Raw genomic sequence first — 21,424 nt, 5'->3', positions numbered from 1 at the left:
TCTGAACGACGGGATCCTCCTCCGTCGACGCCACGGGACATCCTCCGGACTAGAAGCCAGCTTGATTGGTCCTGACGGGTCCATCGGTAACGACTGTACGGTCCTGATCAATACAGCAACACTCTTTGTTAGTTCTTGGAACTGATGGTGCAGGTTTGCAGGTGGGGATGGGTTTAGGGCCTGCGCATCAGCCCCCACAAGGTCTGCAGGGTAGGGTGTCGCCTCCTGGTGGTACGTAATGGCGGGACGCCGGGAAGCTACAGCGCCACCTGGTGTGGGTTCTCGGAGCACCCGAATTGCCCTCTCTAAACTGTGCGAAAGTCAAATCGGGGTTCTGTAGGGCCATGAGGCGCAGCTGGGTTCTGTGGGCGCTGGACAGCAGACCTTCTATGAACTGGTCAGTCAATAGTTTATCTGTATCCTGCACGCTGCCAGGGTCAGCTTGTTTGATTGCTCCCAAGGCTTCCTGTAAATTTAGGGCATAGTCTCTGATGCTGTCCCGTGTCCGCTGCTTACAGCCGTAGAACCGCATTTTAATTTCAGCTGAGGTGCGGGTGTCAAAGGTACCCCGCAGCCGGGCCAAAATGTTCTTTACAGTTCTTTTCTCCTCAGCTGGCCATGATTTTACCTCCCGCTGGGCCGCACCAGTTAACTGCCCGGTCAGTATGATGATTTTCTGTTCTTCTGTTAGGGGATAGACTTTAAATAAACTGTGCAGTCTTTCCTTAAAGTCACTTAATGTATGGGATTCCTCTGAGTACTGGGGCAGCCAGGCCGCTCCAGGGATATAGGGCATGGAAAACGGCATCACCGCTGCTGCAGCCACGCTGGTGGTAGTGGGTCCCTCCGCGTCCAACATCTTCCTCTCCCCTAGTTAACCGTGGCCTACCTTCCGTTGATCCTCTTCCGTAGGCTGCGGTTCCGCTAGCGCTGCTCTGGGCGAGGACCTTGCGTCGCGTCCTGGTGACGTCAGCGTCGCTCTCTCTCCTTCCAGGACCTTGCGCAGCGTCCGGACATAGGGCGAGGCTTCAGGTCTCGCGCGGTTTTGGTGTCCACACCCCTCTTCTTCCCGCGCGGCGTCCCGAAGATGGCGCCTTTTGGCGGGAAACGGCTGAAGATGGCGGGAAACAGCTCCGGATGGCAGGAAATCTCTTTTTAAGGTACGTATACAGTCTTTTCAAGCACGCAATACCCGTTTGTGGCGGGTTGGTCACAATCCTTCCGACTACGCCAAAGCTAACTCGTCCCCTGGGCCGTGGGGTACCCGGAACCGGGCTTCTGTACGATGCTGGGGGTAGTAGTGGCAACCCGATCCCGTGGCTCAGGGTGGTCAGACCAAATTGTGGCGGTCTATTTATCAGTGTTTTGAATGTCCGACTACGCCACCCGTGGATTGCGGTCAGGGATAACCGCCGCTGCAGGGCAGGCCACTGGGGCTGGTGTTGGTGTGCAGCACAGAGGTAGAATAACTCCCCACGGGAGGAGTGTAGCCCCAGGGTAGTGTAGGTGGATGTTGGGGGTGATAGTTCCGTCCACGACGATCAGAATGCAGAGTCCAGTTAAACAGTTCAGGGTCTTTATTATAACAGATGGTAATGACCCAACAACAGTACCGGCTAGAAGGGGGCCTGGATGTCTGAGAACACTCGGGAAGCCCCTCTGGTCAGGGTGAGGGTGTAGGCCTACCGTGCTCTCTAAGCTCTTTCTGACTATTTCCCCCTTTAGTGGTAAAATAGCCCACATCTCTGAGTGTGCCGTGTATTCTCACCCGTATGGCTTGCAACTTGGGCTCCTTTTACCTCTGGCCTCTCTTGGCTTTGCTGGTCCCTTCTGTTGTGGCGGAGCCTCCGGGCTTCTTAGGCCAAAGGACATGAAATCCCTTGCGGATTGGTTCTCTGCTGCTGGACTTAGAGTCTTTACAGCCTCGGACCCCAATGTCCGGTAGATTATTCTCCCTTTCTGCCAGGACAGGCTCTCGGCGCCGTACGTCCCTGGCTAGCAGTTCCTCCACTGCCTCACGACCTCCTCAGCTACAGCTGAACTGTCCCTCCTTCTTTGGGACTAGTCTCACTCCTGAGCTAGGTCGTCCAGTTCTCTCTAAACCTGCCCCCAGTTCCAGCTTTTATAGGGGCAGCCAGCTCCCCCTACTGGCCTGGGACAGGAGGTGCTGTATGCTAATTGTCCCTAACCAGGGAACCTCCCTCCTGCTCTCAGACACAGCCTTTATTATTTGTGGCATCCAGGCCTGGGGTGACACACATGCATCCCAGGATTGGGATGAGGGGGCCATACATAGCAGGATTGGGGGATGAGGAGGCCATGCATACCAGGATTGGGGATGAGGGGGGCATGCATACCATGATTGGGGATGAGAGGTGCCACACATACCAGGATTGGGGATGAGGGAGCCATGCATACTAGGATTGGGGGATGAGGAGGCCATGCACACCAGGATTGGGATGAAAGGGCCATACATACCAGGATTGGGAATGAGGAGGACATGCATACAAGGATTGGGGGATGAGGGGTGCCATACATACCAGGATTGGGAATGAGGGGCCATGCATAACAGGATTGGGGATGAGGTGGCCATGCATACCAGGATTGGGGATGAGGTGGCCATGCATACCAGGATTGGGGATGATGGGCCATGCATACCAGGATTGGGATGAGGGGGCCATACATACCAGGATTGGGGATGAGTAGGCCATGCATACTAGGATTGGGGATGAGTGGGCAATACTTACCAGGATGGGGAAATTTACCAGTAGCTGCTGCATTTCCCACCCTAGGCTTATACTCGAGTCAACCCTGCCCCCAGTTCCAGCTTTTATAGGGGCAGCCAGCTCCCCCTACTGGCCTGGGACAGGAGGTGCTGTATGTTAATTGTCCCTAACCAGGGAACCTCCCTCCTGCTCTCAGACACAGCCTTTATTATTTGTGGCATCCAGGCCTGGGGTGACACACATGCATCCCAGGATTGGGATGAGGGGGCCATACATAGCAGGATTGGGGGATGAGGAGGCCATGCATACCAGGATTGGGGATGAGGAGGCCATGCATACCAGGATTGGGGATGAGGGGGGCATGCATACCATGATTGGGGATGAGAGGTGCCACACATACCAGGATTGGGGATGAGGGAGCCATGCATACTAGGATTGGGGGATGAGGAGGCCATGCACACCAGGATTGGGATGAAAGGGCCATACATACCAGGATTGGGAATGAGGAGGACATGCATACAAGGATTGGGGGATGAGGGATGCCATACATACCAGGATTGGGAATGAGGGGGCCATAGATAGCAGGACTGGGGATGAGGTGGCCATGCATACCAGGATTGGGGATGATGGGCCATGCATAACAGGATTGGGGATGAGGTGGCCATGCATACCAGGATTGGGGATGATGGGCCATGCATACCAGGATTGGGATGAGGGGGCCATACATACCAGGATTGGGGATGAGTGGGCCATGCACACTAGGATTGGGGATGAGTGGGCAATACTTACCAGGATGGGGAAATTTACCAGTAGCTGCTGCATTTCCCACCCTAGGCTTATACTCGAGTCAACCCTGCCCCCAGTTCCAGCTTTTATAGGGGCAGCCAGCTCCCCCTACTGGCCTGGGACAGGAGGTGCTGTATGTTAATTGTCCCTAACCAGGGAACCTCCCTCCTGCTCTCAGACACAGCCTTTATTATTTGTGGCATCCAGGCCTGGGGTGACACACATGCATCCCAGGATTGGGATGAGGGGGCCATACATAGCAGGATTGGGGGATGAGGAGGCCATGCATACCAGGATTGGGGATGAGGAGGCCATGCATACCAGGATTGGGGATGAGGGGGGCATGCATACCATGATTGGGGATGAGAGGTGCCACACATACCAGGATTGGGGATGAGGGAGCCATGCATACTAGGATTGGGGGATGAGGAGGCCATGCACACCAGGATTGGGATGAAAGGGCCATACATACCAGGATTGGGAATGAGGAGGACATGCATACAAGGATTGGGGGATGAGGGATGCCATACATACCAGGATTGGGAATGAGGGGGCCATAGATAGCAGGACTGGGGATGAGGTGGCCATGCATACCAGGATTGGGGATGATGGGCCATGCATAACAGGATTGGGGATGAGGTGGCCATGCATACCAGGATTGGGGATGATGGGCCATGCATACCAGGATTGGGATGAGGGGGCCATACATACCAGGATTGGGGATGAGTGGGCCATGCACACTAGGATTGGGGATGAGTGGGCAATACTTACCAGGATGGGGAAATTTACCAGTAGCTGCTGCATTTCCCACCCTAGGCTTATACTCGAGTCAATAAGTTTTCCCAGTTTTTTTGTGGTAAAATTAGGTACCTCGGCTTATACTGAGGTCGGCTTATACTCGAGTATATACGGTAGATCTGATGATTACAATTTCACTTATTCAATCAAGGGGACATGATCTTCATTTGATCCACCTCCTCTGGCAATAATCTCAGCACAAAAACTGTGCCTCCGTCAGGAGCTTCATGGCATGAGTTTCCATGGCCAAGCAGCTGCATGCCTTAAATCGCCAAGAACAATGGCAAGTGTCAGATGGAGTTGTGTAAAGCTTCCACCATTCAACTCTGGAGCAGTAGAAATGTGTACTGTGGAGTGGTGATTCACTCTTCCCTATCTGGCAGTCTGGCTTTGCCAAATGGTAGGAGAACGTTAACTCGTGGAGAAAGTATAATGCTATATGGCTGCTTTTCAGGAGTTGATATATTTGTTTCAGTGAAGGATAAGTAATATCTTCCCAATTGCTGGGGTTCCAATTGCTGGTACACCATTGATCCCCAAAATGAAGCTCATCCTGTCTAAATGGAGCAGAGGCCGAGCATTTGCATCTTAAGTCCATTGATCCTCAATAGGACCACTGGATGTAGCCAACTAGGGGCATATCAAAGCACTTAGAGTGCATCAACATTCCACTAATGCACTTCTAGGTTCATTAATATATGCCTTTAAAGTTTGATTTCGCATCCATTTTACATCAGATTACCACAAGACAGGTATCATTTTATTAGCTCCCTCTTAAAGGGGCCGCGCGCGCCGTCCTATAGAGTCCCCGGCCAATGGCCACAGGACTTCCCCTATATAAGGCACCTCCTCCAAAATGGAGGTGTCTGTGCAAGGTTGTTGTTCCGTATGCTAAACACTTGCTCCAGCCCTCAGGTCCCGCTGCCTGTCTGTCCTGCCTGCAAGTTTGTCTGTCAGTCCAGCCCGCCAGCCTGTCTAACAGTTCTGTCCTCCAGTCTGTCCACAGTTGTGCCCGCCAGCCTGTTTACCTGGAGCACCGGCCTGTAACCTGCCGTGCCCGCCAGTCTGCCTACCTGGAGCACCTGCGTGTTTCCAGTCGTGCCCGCCAGCCAGCCTACCCGGAGCATCCACCAGTTACCTGCCGTGCCCGCCAGCCAGCCTACCCGGAGCACCCATCTGACTATCTGCCGAACCAGCCTGCTTATCTACCCAGACCATCCGTCAGTCTTCCTGCCGTGCTCATCTGCTGTACTGGTCAGTTCCTGCCATCTGACCCGTGGGAGTCACCTGCTCTCACACAAGGTCAGTCCCAGAGTGGCACCTGGTCCACCTGCCCAGTCCCTCCCTGGTTCAAGGAGTCGACTAAGCCGCCGTGTGACCTTGGTCGGGCCGAGTAGGCACTTAGTCACGCCCCTCTGGTCCCTTCTTGCACCGAAGCACAAAGGTTCCACCACCCGGACCCGTAACAGTTTTCACAGGCCAACGAACCCGGTGGCCCCCGGGCTCCTTCGCTCTCTGACCTGTACAAGGAGGTCTCAAGTCAGAGATCCCAACAGGAAACTATGTTAGATAGGGGGAAGGGGAAGTAGGAGAAGTGTGGATATATAGAAAAATTTAAAATTCATAACCTTTATTAATTTATTAAATCTTAAGTATTTTAAGATTTAATAAATTAATAAAGGTTATGAATTTTAAATTTTTCTATATATCCACACTTCTCCTACTTCCCCTTCCCCCTATCTAACATGATTATTTTTGGTGGTGTACACCTGTGGATATAGATCTGATGAGAATAGACCATCTCCTTGACCAACAAGAAACTATCCTGTCCTATCTGCGGACTGTCAACTCCCGCCTGGACACGCTGTCCACCCCGTCTGTGTCCGCCTCTAGCCGAGCGGCACCCGCTCTGGCGGCACCTTAACTCACTGGCGCTATGGCACCCGGCTCTGGACCCCGGCTCTCTGTGCCTCCACGTTTTGGTGGTGACCCCGTCTTATGTCGGGGCTTCTTAAATCAGTGCACGCTGCACTTTGAACTCCTGGCACATCAGTTCCCCTATGACCGGGCCAAGGTGGCGTTCATCATATCTCACCTCACTGGGGAGACATTGGCATTGCTAAACCCTCTGTGGGAAAGAGGGGATCCCCTGGTGTCCGATCTTCTGGCTTTCCTCGCTGCCTTCCAGAAGGTCTTCGATGAGCCCGGACGAAAATCTTCTACTGCCTCCTCACTTCTCCGTCTCCGCCAAGGGAGTCTCTCCGTGGGCCAGTATGCCATACGTTTCCGAACCCTCACATCTGAGCTGGCCTGGAACAACGAGGCCCTGGTGTCCATCTTCTGGGAGGGTCTTTCCGGACGGATCAAGGATGAGCTAGCCGGTCGTGACATCCCTTCCACCCTGGACTCCCTGGTGTCATTAGCTACCCGGATTGACATCCGTTTTTTGAAAGTGCTAAGGAGACTACCCGGGAGAGAAGATTTCCTCGTCTCGCTCCTGTATTCCAAAAACCAGCCTCACAACCAGCAATTCCCCGGGCATGTTCACCTGAGCCCATGCAAATTGACCAAACCAAGATGGTCAAGTCTCACCAGGAGACGCGCCGAGGGTAGTTGCTTCTACTGTGGCAGTAAAGAGCATCTGATCTGTTCCTGCCTGGTGAGGCCGGGAAACTCCAGTATCTAGGACAGCTCGGAGAGGTCGTCCTAGGCAAGAGTAAATCCTCTCCGTCCTTGACTCTGTGTGTTTCTATTTCCAGTGATGAGACCTGCTTCTTCGAAATTGCCCATCTGGATTCCGGAGCCGCTGGGAATCTCATTCAACAGGCTGTTGTGGAGCGGTATCAGATTCCTACTGTACGTCTGGCTGAACCGTTGGCAGTTGCCTCCATGGATAGGAGGCTTCTTCCGGAGACCATCTTGCTCGTCAAAGCGCCCGTAACCCTTAAGGTGGGAATGCTGCACTTGGAGAAGATCTCCTTTCATGTGCTGTCCTCTCTCTCTCACCCCATCTTGCTTGGTCTACCCTGGTTACAAAGACATGAGCCCATCCTGAATTGGAGATCTGGTGAAGTGCTCCATTGGGGTCAGGAATGCCATGAGTCCTGTCTGGTTCCGGTTTGTCCAGCTCGACCCCCATCTACTCCGGCTAATCTACCTGGTCTGCCGACACCCTACTGGTTCTATGCGGACATCTTCAACAAAAAGGAAGCAGAGACACTACCACCTCATAGGCCGTATGATTGCCCCATCGACTTGGAACCTGGTGCTTCTTCTCCCCGCGAGCATATCTACCCCTTGTCACTGGCTGAGACCCGGGCCATGTCTGAGTACATAGAGGAGAATCTTGCTAGGTGATTTATGCTGAAATCCACCTCTCCGGCTGGAGCAGGATTCTTCTTCGTCAAGAAGAAAGACGGCTCTCTACATCCCTGTATCGATTACAGGGGTCTTAACAAGATTACCATCAAAAATAAGTACCCCCTGCCTCTCATCTCGGAGCTGTTCGAGCGCCTTAAAGGTGCGAAGATCTTCACCAAGCTCGATCTTCGTGGGGCGTACAATTTGGTCCGGATCTGCCAGGGAGACGAGTGGATGACGGCAATCAACACCCGGGACGGTCACTACGAATACCGCGTGTGAGGAGCTGCCCATTTTCTAGAGACTGTGATACTTTTCCATCAACGGACCACCATTTTTGTTAATATTGTTGTTGTGTTTTATTTGTGATTTGCTTGTTGTGTTTTGTGTAGTTCTGCTGACTTGTCAGTGTGTGCACTGGATTCACTTGTGGAATGTCCAGCATTCCACTGATCTGTATCTCGGGAGTGTCTGACCATTGTTCCAATGGCCAGTGGTCTTGTTGTGTGTGTGTGGAATGTAGACGTGGTGGAGCCGTCCCCACAAGGGGTCTTGCATGCAGTCTTGGATGAAGGCTTCTGGAGTGTTCTTCATTGCTTGGCGAGCAGTGAGTGTTTGGGGGGGAGGGTGTGGGGACTGGGCCCAGTGGAAGAGGGGACAGACATGCTTTGGGAGAGTTTGGTGCAAGGATTGAAGGAAGAGGATGGAGACAGTGAGTATGGCCTTATACAAAGCCAGTGGAACTACTGAACCCAGATTGGGAATTTGAAGACTGAGAGAACTGTTTTTTGGCCATTTACCTGGAATTGCTTATTACCATGGCTGTGATCAATAAAAGATTGTTGCATCGTTAATCTGCCTAAGTGATTACTTACAACCCACAACCTCGGATCTTTACACCACGTAATGCCCCTTGGTCTCTGTAATGCTCCAGCCATCTTCCAGGAGCTGGTTAACGACATCTTCCGTGATCTCCTGTATTTTTGCGTGGTGGTGTACCTGGATGATATTTTGGTCTTCTCTCCGGATCTGCCCTCACACCGGAGGGATGTTCATCAGGTTCTGCTAAGGCTCCTGCAGAATCGTGTATACGCTAAATTCCTCTTTGAGCAGACTTCTCTACTGTTCCTGGGCTATATTATCTCCGAGACTGGTCTGCGGATGGATCCCGAGAAGGTCTCTGCCGTCTTAAAGTGGCCCCGACCGGAGGGGTTGAAGGCGATTCAGCGATTCCTGGGCTTCGCAAATTATTACCGCCTCTTCATTCCTCATTTCTCCTCCCGGACTGCTCCCATCTCAGCGCTCACCCGTAAAGGAGCAAATCCCAGGGAATGGACTTCCGAAGCGGAAGAGGCCTTCGTCTCCCTAAAACAAGCCTTCTCTTCTGCTCCTGTGCTACACCGTCCGGATTGCAACAAGCAGTTCTTCCTGGAGGTTGATGCATCCTCCTCCGGAGCCGGAGCGGTGCTCACCCAGAAATACTCGTCCGGGAGAATGGTAACCTGCGGCTTCTTCTCCAGGCTCTTCTCCTCGTCCGAGCGCAACTACTCCATAGGAGATCGTGAGCTCCTGGCCTTCAAATTAGCACTGGAGGAGTGGCGCTACGTGCTGGAGGGGGCTCTGCACCCAGTAGTCATCTACACTGACCACAAAAACCTTGTTTATTTGCAGAACGGCCAAAGATTAAATCCGCGTCACCCCAGGTGGTCTCTATTCTTTGCCCGATTCTGGTTCACTCTGCATTACCGCCGGCGGACAAGAACATTAAAGCTGACGCTCTATCCCGCTCATTCCTGTCTTCCGACCAAGGGGAGGAGCCTCTACGTATCATTGACCCCACCAAAGTGATGACTGTGGCTCCGTTTGACCTGTCTCATCTTCCACCCGTTAAGACCTTTGTAGCGGTTCTGGATCGTAAGAAGGTTCTGGGGCCATTCATCCAAATTAGCCGGTCATGCTGGCCAGAGGAAGACCTTTCTGCTCATCACCCGACATTACTGGTGGCGTTCCCTGCGCAAGGATGTTGCGGACTTCATCGCGGCTTGTCCCTCCTGTGCCCATAACAAGGTTCCCAGGCACCTTCCACCCGGCCATCTCCTTCCTCTCCCCGTGCCTTCTGCTCCGTGGCAACACATTGCAATGGACTTCATTACAGATCTGCCTGTTTCTGCCGGTTGTACTGTAATTTGGGTGGTCACTGACCGCTTTTCTAAAATGACCCACTTCATCCCTCTGCCTGGTCTTCCTTCTGCATCTGTGCTGGCTAAGGACTTCATCCATCACATCTTTCGTCTTCACCGCCTACCCCTCCACATTGTGTCTGATTGCGGGGTTCAGTTCACTTTGCGCTTCTGGAGAGCTACATGTAAGCTGCTGGATGTCTCCTTGGATTTCTTGTCTGCTTATCATCCTCAATCCAATGGTCAAGTGGAACGTATCAACCAGGTCCTTACCAGCTTTCTTCGGCACTTTGTCAACGCTCACCATAATGATTGGGTTGAGCTCCTGCCCTGGGCTGAGTTCTCCTATAACAACCATGAGAGTGAGTCTTCTTCTAAATCCCCGTTCTTTGTGGTCTACGGTCAACACCCACGGATTCCGTTTCCTGTCTCCTCTTCAGTGGACAATCCTGCCGCGAAGTCTCTGGTCAGCGAATTTTCGGCTATTTGGGAAGACACTAGATCTGCGCTTCTTCAGTCCTAAGAGCGGATGAAGAAGCATGCTGATAAGAGACGTCTGGATCCGCCTCAATTCCGTCCGAGAGACAAGGTCTGGCTTTCCTCCAAATATGTTTGTCTCAAGATACCTTCATATAAGTTGGGTCCGCGGTTCATCAGTCCGTTCGAGGTTCTGAACCAAATCAATCCTGTTGCTTACAAGCTGAAACTCCCGGTCACCTTACGGATTCCCAACTCCTTTCATGTATCCCTCCTCAAACCTGCTGTCCTTAATTCTTTCTCTGACGATCCAGGTATCGCTCCAGCTCCAGTCTCTGCTGAGGATGTCTTTGAGGTAGAAAACATTTTGGCCACCAAGAATGTAAGAGGAAAGACCTTCTTTCTTGTGGATTGGAAGGGGTTTGGCCCTGAGGAGAGGGAACCCAGGGAACACATTCATGCTCCTCATCTCCTTAAAAAATTTCTTGTGGGCCTAAGGAAGAGAGGGAGTAAAGGGGGGGGGGGGTACTGTAGCATCGGCGTCTCTGCCTCCTGCTGGGCAGAGACGCCGTTCCCCTCACCGCCGCGGTCCAGGTCCGGCGCGTTCCCGCTCCCCTGCTGCTGTTGCGCGCACCGCGCGCAGCTTCCCGGGCGCTGTGCTTAGGGTGCGCACGCGCTCCATCCCTCTTAAAGGGGCCACACGCGCCATCCTATACAGTCCCCGGCCAATGGCCGGAGGTCTTCCCCTATATAAGGCACCTCCTCCAAAATGGAGGTGCCTGTGCAAGGATGTTGTTCTGTGTGCTAAACAGTTGCTCCAGCCCTCAGTTCCCGCTGCCTGTCAGTCCTGCCTGCCAGTCTGTCTTTCAGTCCAGCCCGCCAGCCTGTCTAACAGATCTGTCCTCCAGTCTGTCCACAGTTGTGCCCGCCAGCCTGCTTACCTGGAGCACCTGCCTGTAACCTGCCGTGCCTGCCAGTCTGCCTACCTGGAGCACCTGCCTGTTTCCAGTTGTGCCCCACCAGCCAGCCTACCTGGAGCACCTGCCTGTTACCAGTCGTGCCCACCAGCCAGCCTACCCGGAGCACCCATCTGGCTATCTGCCGAACCAGCCTGCTTATCTACCCGGACCATCCGTCAGCCTTCCTGCTGTGCTCATCTGCTGTACTGGTCAGCTCCTGCCATTTGACCCGTGGGAGTCACCTGCTCTCACACAAGGTCGGTCCCAGAGTGGCACCTGGTCCACCTGCCCGGTCCCTCCCTGGTTCATGGAGTCGACTAAGCCGCCGTGTGACCTTGGTCGGGCCGATTAGACACTTAGTCACGCCCCTCTGGTCCCTCCTTGCACTGAAGCACAGAGGTTCCACCACCCGGACCCATAACAGCCACCATCACTGGAACCAACTTCAATACATGAATACATCAACGGAATCAACATCAATTAATGAATAAGTCTCAAGAACCACCATTAGTACATGGATACATAGCCCGAATCACTATCAGCACATGAATACATCACCAAAATCACCATCAGTACATGAATACAGCAACAGAACCACTATCAGGACATGAATAAATCACCAAAACCACCATAAGTACATGAATACAGGATAAGAACCACCATCAGTACATGAATACAGCACCAGAACAACTATCAGTACATGAATACAGCACCAGAATTATCAGCAGTAAAGGAATCTATCACCAGAACCACAGCACCAAGTTTAAAGGGGTTGTCCCCTTTCAAATAATCCTGGTCCCTGAGTCCAGTATGTTATAAAAAAAAACAATCAAGCTGCACTTTACTCATTGTTCCTGGGTCCACTGGTGACTTCACACTGTCCCGATTTTCAGTATCATCTTATGCTGCTTCTCAATATACTGTCTCCCATATACTAACACCCTGTCCATACTGTTCCCCACAAGCTGCCCTTTCTCCTTACTGTTTACCACAAGCTGCTCCCTCTCCATTCTGTCCCTTAGAAGCTGCCACTTGTCATACTGTCATAATCAAGCTGTCCCCCTCCCTACTGTCCACACATGTTGCCCCTCTCCATACTGTCCCCCACAAGATGTTGCTCTCCATTCTTTCCCACACGTTGCCCTCTCCATACTGTGCCCCATACGCTGCCACCTCTCCATACTGTGCACCACAAGCTGCCCATCAACACAATGTCCCCATATGCTGCTAACTCTCTGACCATAACAAGCTGTCCCCTCTCCATACTGTCCCCCCACAAGCTGCCCCCTCTTGATACTGTCGCACACAAGTTGCTTCGTCTCGATACTGTTGCCCACGAGGTGCCCCTTCTCCATACTGTCGCTCACAAGCTACCCCCTCTCCATACTGTCCCCCACATGCTACCCCTCTACGTATTGTCCCTCAAATGCTGCCCCCTCTCCACACTGTCCCCCACCAGCAGCCCCTCTACATACTGTCCCCAATATGCTACCCTTTCTCTATTCTGCCACCCACATTATCCCCCCCAATGCTGCTCTCTCACATTTCCCCTCCTCTTGAATTCTGTCCTCTCATATGTCCCCCCTCACACTAACACCACCCTTCACTCCCCACCCCCATCTACAATGCTGTCTTCTATCTTCGACTCCGATGGAGTATTTCCATCTCCCCATCTTTGTTGCCTCTACAGTGCAGCTGTGACATCAATAGTGTGATGAGATGACTTCATCATGCCAACGCACGTCGGGATAGGGGGGCTGATGTGTGCTCATCCTCTGCTATGCTAGCGTCACACATGTTTTCAATTGTATTGGTGACTGCAGGACAGCAAGACCCGGAGTTCTCCCGGTCCTCCATGCCAGTTGTCAGTATAACAGCCTGCTGGGAGAACCGGGCCGAGTTCAACTCCTGGGAGGTGGCAAAATGCCGCCCCCCGTGAGACAGCTCAGACCACCGACCTGAAGAGAGTTGCGCATCTGACTCCTGGTCATACCACTAGATTAAAATCATCCTGAAAATGTAAATAAGGTTATGGCATCTATTTTGTATTTGGCTGACATGATAATGTGAATAATCGGCACAAGTAGATAGGTGGCGGAGGAGAATGATGCCAAAACCTAACCCAACTGCACACAGATGGATATGTGGTTCACATGTGACATAAGTGCTAATATAGCAACACACAGATCTCACCCTAAAGCACAATCCTGGATATTCGCTAATATAACATCTTGTGGTCATCTTTAAGACACAACATGTGGTCCATGGGACTCTGCTTTGCATTCACTACAAGGTTCAATAAATAGATCTCATAAGCCACCAAATCATACTCTTGCAAAAAAAAGCACATCTTCTTGCAGGTTGTACCTACCACAAGCGTTTCCCTCGCTTCCTGTGTTTTGTCACATATTGCAGCATGGCTCAGTAAACAGCAAGCTGTTCACACGTCATCCCCATACCTTATCATCATGGCTGCCAGGCAATGCAGGAACGTGACATTTATGGAGTATTGGTGTATTCATTTACACAGTCTGCACTGTAGGTATTAAGTGTTTTTCCAAAACAACTCTTTACAAAATGGATCCAGTTGAAATTTGTATTTTTTTCAGCTGGACAAAAAAGTTGTGACTGCACAACTTTTTTGTCAATGGATTGCTACTGGATCCGTGGTAATGAATGATTACTGGACTAACTCAGCCACGAAGTGGAGACCATGTAGAGTTAGGCTATGTGCACATGTCCAGTAATCATCTGTTATAAATAGCCTAAGGCTATGTTCACATATCCAGTAATCGTCCATTAGAAATAGCCTAAGGCTATGTCATATGTCCAATAATCATCCATTAGAAAAAGCCTAAGGCTATGTTCACATTTCCAATAATCCTCCGTTAGAAAGAGCCTAAGGCTATGTTCACATGTCCAATAATCATCCGTTAGAAAGAGCCTAAGGCTATGTTCACATGTCCAGTAATCATCCGTTAGAAAGAGCCTAAGGCTATGTTCACATGTTCAGTAATCATCCGTTAGAAAGAGCCTAAGGCTATGTTCACATGTCCAGTAATCATCCGTTAGAAAGAGCCTAAGGCTATGTTCACATGTTCAGTAATCATCCGTTAGAAAGAGCCTAAGGCTATGTTCATCTGTCCAGTAATCATCCGTTAGAAAGAGCCTAAGAGTTTGTGTCTATGTTTTATTAATCAATTTTAAACATATGTATGTGGATCTATGTATCATGTGACTTTCATCCTTTATGCTGATTGGTAGACAATTGTATATAAACTATTTGTATACCATTTGCAAGCCAGTCTTGACAAAGAACGCAAGTCCCGCGTTCGAAACGTGTTGCCCTGGCTACAAAACATGACTGTGGAATCTGATTTTAAAAAGTTTTTTCTACAATAAAAGAAATTTGGACTATTCATGAAGCTGGAAATCTTCTTTTTTCATGCCTCGTGGAATCGCTGCGAGCAGTTCCTCGCATCCGTGCTTCAGGACGATCTTGCTCAGGTGAGCTGGTGAAACTTCCTTCTCTATTATTCTCTGCCAATCAACATGCAGAGATTGCCTGCCACTCACTGTAATGCTGTAGCCATGTTGGTTGTGGCATTATAGTGATTGGCTGGCCGCACAGCATCATCAGGTGTATATCAGACCTGGCGCCGCTGTGTTCGTAACAGTCACTCCGGAATCAGACAGTGTAGGGAGAGGTGCTGCTGTGTCAGGGAGAGATTTGCTTGTGTATTAGGTAGTGTAGGGAGAAAAAACCTTACATTACATATATCCATCTTAACAAACAGTCCTTTTGAGGACTAACTAATCCATCTGCAGAGATATCAGGCAGGCAGTGTATATAGGCAGGCAGGCAGGGTATATAGCAGACTACAGTGTATATAGCACAAGAGGCTCCATTCCAATTCTGCCTTCTGCTGCTGTTAGATATTTCCATACAAAGGCCCAGGTCTCAGGGGCCAGGAATACTTTTCTTTGGATCTTAATCCTCATTATTTGCTTAAAAAGCAATCCAGAGAACACCATTTTTTCTGCGCCATTTGCTTGTTGGCACTGCAGAATACAGCAAGGTCCTTTCCATATTAGAGCACAAGAAATCCAGCTATTTAAAACAGTGTTTTCTCCGTCAAACGGATCACATATAAGTTCGCTCCAAACTCAGTCATTTGTAGTGAGCGTGGAAAATACTGTCCTCTATTTAAAATGGGCAAGGCACGTGGCAAGGGACGGGGAACTGAACGTGATGGTAATGGTGCATGCAGAGGCAGAGGACAAGGCCGTGGGCAAGCTGAAATTGTGCCACAACAAACACCCACATCTTATCGCCTGACCTTCCTGTCCCTGTTTCTAGGGGACCGCAGCACACCACTATTGAACCCAGAGCAGTGTCAAAAGGTTGTTGGTTGGATAGCGGATAATGCTTCCAGTCACTTAGCCACTACCACCACCACCCTGTCTTCCACACGGTCAAGTCTCAGTAGCCGTGAGTCTGGACCGCATATTCCTCATCCTGATCCTCCTTCCTCCCACCATGCCGAGTGCCGGGAGACAACTGATCCCACACTTGGACACTCTGAAGAGCTGTTCACTTTTCCATTTATAGATTCGGGCCTCTCGCCCGGTCCACTTGAAGAGGGGCAAGAGGAGATCGCATGTAGCGATGCCCAAATATTTGAGCAGCCACTGTCACACGAAGGCGACGGTGGGAATCTGTTACAAGAGGTGGACGATGATGAGACACAATTGCCAGAAAGTCAGGAGGAGGACCAGGGTGCAGAAGTGGAAGACGAGGTGGTGGATGATATAGTAACTGACCCAACCTGGCAGGAGGACATGCAGAGTAAGGAGAGCAGCACACAGGGGGAGGGAGGCAGAGCACCCCAACAGGCAGGAAGAAGCAGTGTGGTGGCCGCAGACAGAAGGCAGTCACCCGTTCCCCGTAACACCAACACTAAGGAAGTTGCCAGTACAACTGTTAGGTCTTCCCGAGTCTGGTTGCTTTTTAAAGACTCTGCCGATAACCCCAAAAAGGCCATTTGCACCACCTGCCAGGCCAGCATCAGCAGGGGTGGCAAAACGACCAACCTGACCACCACCAGCATGATCAGGCACATGGCAGCAAAGCATCTGACTTTGTGGGCAGAACCCCAGGGTCAAGGAACAGTGTCTGCAGGTGGCACCATTGCTTCTTCCGCTGTTGTGCATGCAAGCCAATCCCCTGTCCAGGGTGCATGCAAAGATGCCTCCTGCCCTGCACCTGTCATTGCACACTCTCAAGTAGCAGCATCAGGAAGCACGTCCATGTCCTTGTCCCAGCGCAGCGTTCAGTTGTCCATACCCCAGTCCTTGCAACGCAAGCGCAAATATGCAGCCAACGCCCCACAGGCCACACTACTAAATTCTCACATTTCAAGAATGCATGCGCTCAAAATGTTGCCTTTTAGGCTCGTGGAGACGGAAGCATTCCGCAACCTGATGGCGGCGGCCATCCCTCGGTACTCGGTCCCCAGCCGCCACTATTCCTCCCGGTGTGCCGTCCCCGCATTACAGAAGCAGGTGTCCCAAAACATTAGCCGTGCCCTCAACAACGCAGTTACCTGGAAAGTCCACCTAACCACGGACACGTGGACAAGTGCTTGTGGGCAGGGACGGTGCATCTCGCTGAGGGCACACTGGGTTAACATAGTGGAAGCCGAGACCCAGTCTGACCTTGGGATGGAACACGTCCTCCCGACGCCAAGGATTGCGGGCCCTAGGTCAATCAGGGTTGCCCCCACGGTCTACAGCTCCTGCACCTCATCGTCCTCAGCCTCCTCCTCTTCAGCCTCCATCTCCGAAATGACCACATCAGTCACAAGCTGGAAGCACTGCAGCACTGCCTCGGCCAAGCGGCAACAGGCTGTGCTGAAGCTAATATGCTTAGGTGACAAACCGCACAATACTGAAGAGTTGTGGACAGCTCTGAAAGAGCAGGCAGATCTGTGGCTCACTCTGCTGAACCTACAGCCATGCATGGTCGTGTGTGACAATGGCCAGAACCTGGTGGCGGCTCTGAGGCGAGGCGAGCTCACACACGTACCATGCCTGGCCCATGTGTTTAACCTCGTGGTTCAGCGGTTTCTCAAATCCTACCCGGAGCTGCCGGATCTGCTTGTTAAAGTACGCCGCCTGTGTGCCGATTTTAGAAAGTCAGCTACAGCTTCCGCCGTCCTTGCCGTGTTTCAGCAGCGTTTGCAGCTTTCGGCTCACAGACTGGTGAGTGATGTCCCCACGCGTTGGAACTCTACACTGCAGATGTTGGGAAGGATTTGTGAGCAGAAGAGGGCAGTTGTTGAGTACCAGCATCAACAAGGCCGTCGGTATTCAGTTCAGACTCCACACATAAGACCTCAGGAGTGGACATGGATGTCAGACATATGTACCATCCTCCAAAACTTTGAGGACTCCACCAAGATGGTGAGCGGCGATGACGCCATGATTAGCGTCACCATCCCGCTTCTCTGTCTTCTGAAACGCTCTCTGCTCGCAATCAAAGAGGATGCATTGCAGGCGGAGCACGATGAGATGGAGCAAGGAACCATACAGGGTGATTACACACAGCCAAGCCTCATCTCATCCCAACGTGGATTGGGTGACAATGAGGAAGAGGAGGAGGAGGAAGGACAGAAGCTAGTTTCATGCACTATAGACGGTACTACCTGCACAGCTGTCATACTGTCTGTTCAGCGTGGATGGCCAAAGGACAGAGAGGAGGAGGAGGAGGAGGAGTAGAGCATGGTCAGTCATCCTCTTGGTAAGGACAGGGAAGTCTTGCCTGTTAGTACTCTGGCACACATGGCTGAGTTTATATTATGCTGCCTTTCCCATGACCCTCGCATTCTCAAAATTTTTGGTGCCAGTACAAGGAGAACTTTATATCTCTTATTCCTGAGGCGGACAAGTCTACAAAAATGCGGCAGTACCAGAAGGCCCTTGTTGTGGAACTATTAAAAAAATTCCCATCTGAAAACGCTTGCAGCAGAGGGCACACTTCGTTGGACAACCAAGGAGTACAGGCGAGAGAGACACAACTTCAATCCAGCAGAGGCAGGGGAACACTGTCAAAGTTCTGGGAGAGTTTTCTCAGACCCAACCATCGGAAAGGGCCCTGAGGCGAGGGGTAATCTCACAAGGAGTGCAAAGTTTGGGAAGATGCTGAGGGAGTACCTTGCCGACCGTACCAACGTCCTCCGTGATTCCTCTGTGCCTTATAATTATTGGGTATCCAAGCTGGATACGTGGAATAAACTGTCTCTCTATGCCTTGGAGGTCCTGGCCTGCCGTCAGCAGTTTATCAGAGCGGGTTTTTAGTGCCGCTGGTGGACTTATAACTGATAAGCGCATCCGCCTGTCAACTGAAGATGCTGGCAGGCTGACTCTTATAAAAATGAACAAGGGCTAGATTGGGCCAGACTTCTCAACACCACCGAATGATAGGAGCGTAACATAAACTCCAATCCAGTGTCTTTTCTTGAGAGGTGTATTCCCATGCACCTTTTCACACCCACACATGGGTATACGCTTCCTGATTTTGGCTATTTGCTCTTGTCTTCCTCCTTCTCCTCATCCTCCACCACCATATCACCAGGGTGACTGTGGTCCGTGATGCAACGCCCACATAATTTTTTTAAAGGGTGTTTATGATGCCCGTAAAAAAAAAATGTTATACAGTATGTTCATGTATACCCCCCAGGGGTAAAAGTTTGTCAGCCAATACACTTAGTGCATGGGCATTACAAGTATAGGAGGCCCACTCCTTTCTAATGGGAACATTTTTTTATGAGGCCCTCTAAGTCTCTTCCAAGGGGCATTGAAGTGCCTCCAAATTTTTGACAGCCCTTGCATTCACTGCATAGGCCAACACTATGGGAGACTCTCTCCTTTCTAATGGGAATTTGTCGTTACTCTGGCCCTGCTCTATGTGTTTCTTAGTGGGGGTTTTCCTAAATTTGGTCAGCTATTGTACTCACTGCATACCCTATAACTGTATAGCAGACCCTCTCCTTTCTAATGGGAACATGTCGTACCTTGTTACTGTGGCCCTGCTCTACGTGTCTTTAAATTCTTAGTGGGGTTTTTCCTAAAATTGGTCAGCGGTTGGACTCACTGCATACCCTATAACTGTATAGCAGACCCTCTCCTTTCTAATGGGAACGTGTCGTACTTGTTACTGTGGCCCTGCTCTATGTGTCTTTAAATTCTTAGTGGGGTTTTTCCTAAAATTGTCAGCCGTTGGACTCACTGCATACCCTATAACTGTATAGCAGACTCTCTCCTTTCTAAATGGAATTTGCCGTTACTGTGGCCCTGCTCTATGTGTCTTTAAATTCTTAATGGGGTTCTTCCCAAATTTTGGCAGCCCTTGCAGTCACAGCATGGGCATTACCACTATAGGAGACCAGCTCCTTTATAATGGGAACATTTTTTTTACTGAGAATCTCCTCTACGTCTCTTCAAAGGGGTATTGGGTGGCGTCCAAATTTTTGGCGGCCCTTGCAGTCACTGTATACACAATAATAGTATAGGAGACCCACTTGTTAATAATGGGAACAACAAAGCATAGCCGGCTGATGGCTCTCTAACAATAGCGAGGGCAGTCTGCTGGCCTTTTAAGAATAGTAAGGGCCGTCTGATGTCCCTATAAAAATAGGCTTTATGAGTCCCTCCATCATAAATAAAACAGGATGTGTCTGATGATGTGTCACACACCACATTGCCAGATAAGGTTGTAAAATGTTAAAATGACATTTCCCGGTGAATGCATTTGTCTTAAAAAATAACGTAAAAAAACAAAACAATAGGATCTTTCTTTAGTATAAAAAACAACGTCACCAATTTAACCTCAATGTAATCACATTGTTCAGCTCCTGCACCACCTCCTCCATCTCCGAAATGACCACATCAGTCACAAGTAGTGTTGAGTTCGGTTCGGTTCGTCGAACACCCGTGTGTTCGCCGAACTGTTCTTCGAACTGTTCGTCGAACACCTTCGAACACCGTTAAAACACCGTTAAAACCAATGGCAGGCAAACAAAAACACATAGAAACACATAGAAAACACCTTCAAAGGTGTCCAAAAGCTGACAAACTGCTCAGAAGACACAACTAACACATGGAAAAGTGACAAGTACATATAGTCACGCGAAAATAAAAGAGGTGGAGGAGTAAAAGGAGGGGGAGACACAGATATAGGCATGTCATGCCCTTCTAAAATCCAAAAAGTGAGAAGCCGACACGGCCAGTCCGCTCCTGCCCGTGCCACCTCCGTGTCGCCGGGTTTGTGCCAGAGCCGCGGTGAACCCTGATGGCCAGCCCCCCTCTCCCAATACTGGTGCCTGTCCGCTGGTGGGTCGAGCGAGCCCCCCTGTGGTGGAGGCAGCTCTAAGCTTTTTAATTTAAATTGTCTCTCTAATTTGAATGAATACACTTTAAATCCATTTACAAGGATCTATTGGAGGGCAAGTCTCATGCCAGCAGCCGCGTAATTCCAGCTCCAGTAGCGTCCACTAAAGCTGCTGCAGTTAAAAAGCTTTTATAAGGATCGAGCTCGGCTGTCCACCGCAAGGCATCCTACTGCCAGTCCCAGCCCCTATGCCTTGGGGTGCCTCCTGATGCTCTTCACTGAGTATCCCATGGTCCCAAAGCATTTCCTTTGAAAAAATTAAGTGTCTAAACTACAGGTGGTGTGGCTTGCTTAACAGCCGGGATAATCCGCTGACTAGCAGACACTGCTACTAGGCACAAAGTATTTCCTGGGCTAGATGCAGTTAAAAATTTGTAATTAGATACTCTCGTTGGATGCTGAGAAAGCATTCCATAGAGTCTCCTGGCACGCCATATATGATTCTCTTAAAAAGCTTGGGGTAGGGGTCTAGGGGACCCTTTTATAGCCAAAATCACGGCCCTGTATCGCAATACGTCACCTAGGCTGAAGATAAATGGAACTGTAGCACCCTGAGGGCTCGGTTGCTACAGACGTATTGCACCTCACCCAGAGGTGTGATATCTCACTCTCAGGTAAGGATGGAGTGTGGATCAGGACCCGACACCTGCATGCAGTACACCACATTGCCGTGGGGCAGGGCGACCA

The sequence above is a fragment of the Phyllobates terribilis genome, unplaced genomic scaffold (genome assembly GCF_046119375.1).
Source record: "Phyllobates terribilis strain yellow unplaced genomic scaffold, ASM4611937v1 Scaffold_9__5_contigs__length_417890890, whole genome shotgun sequence".
In the NCBI taxonomy this organism is placed as follows: domain Eukaryota; kingdom Metazoa; phylum Chordata; class Amphibia; order Anura; family Dendrobatidae; genus Phyllobates; species Phyllobates terribilis.
This window is presented reverse-complemented; position numbering follows the sequence as displayed.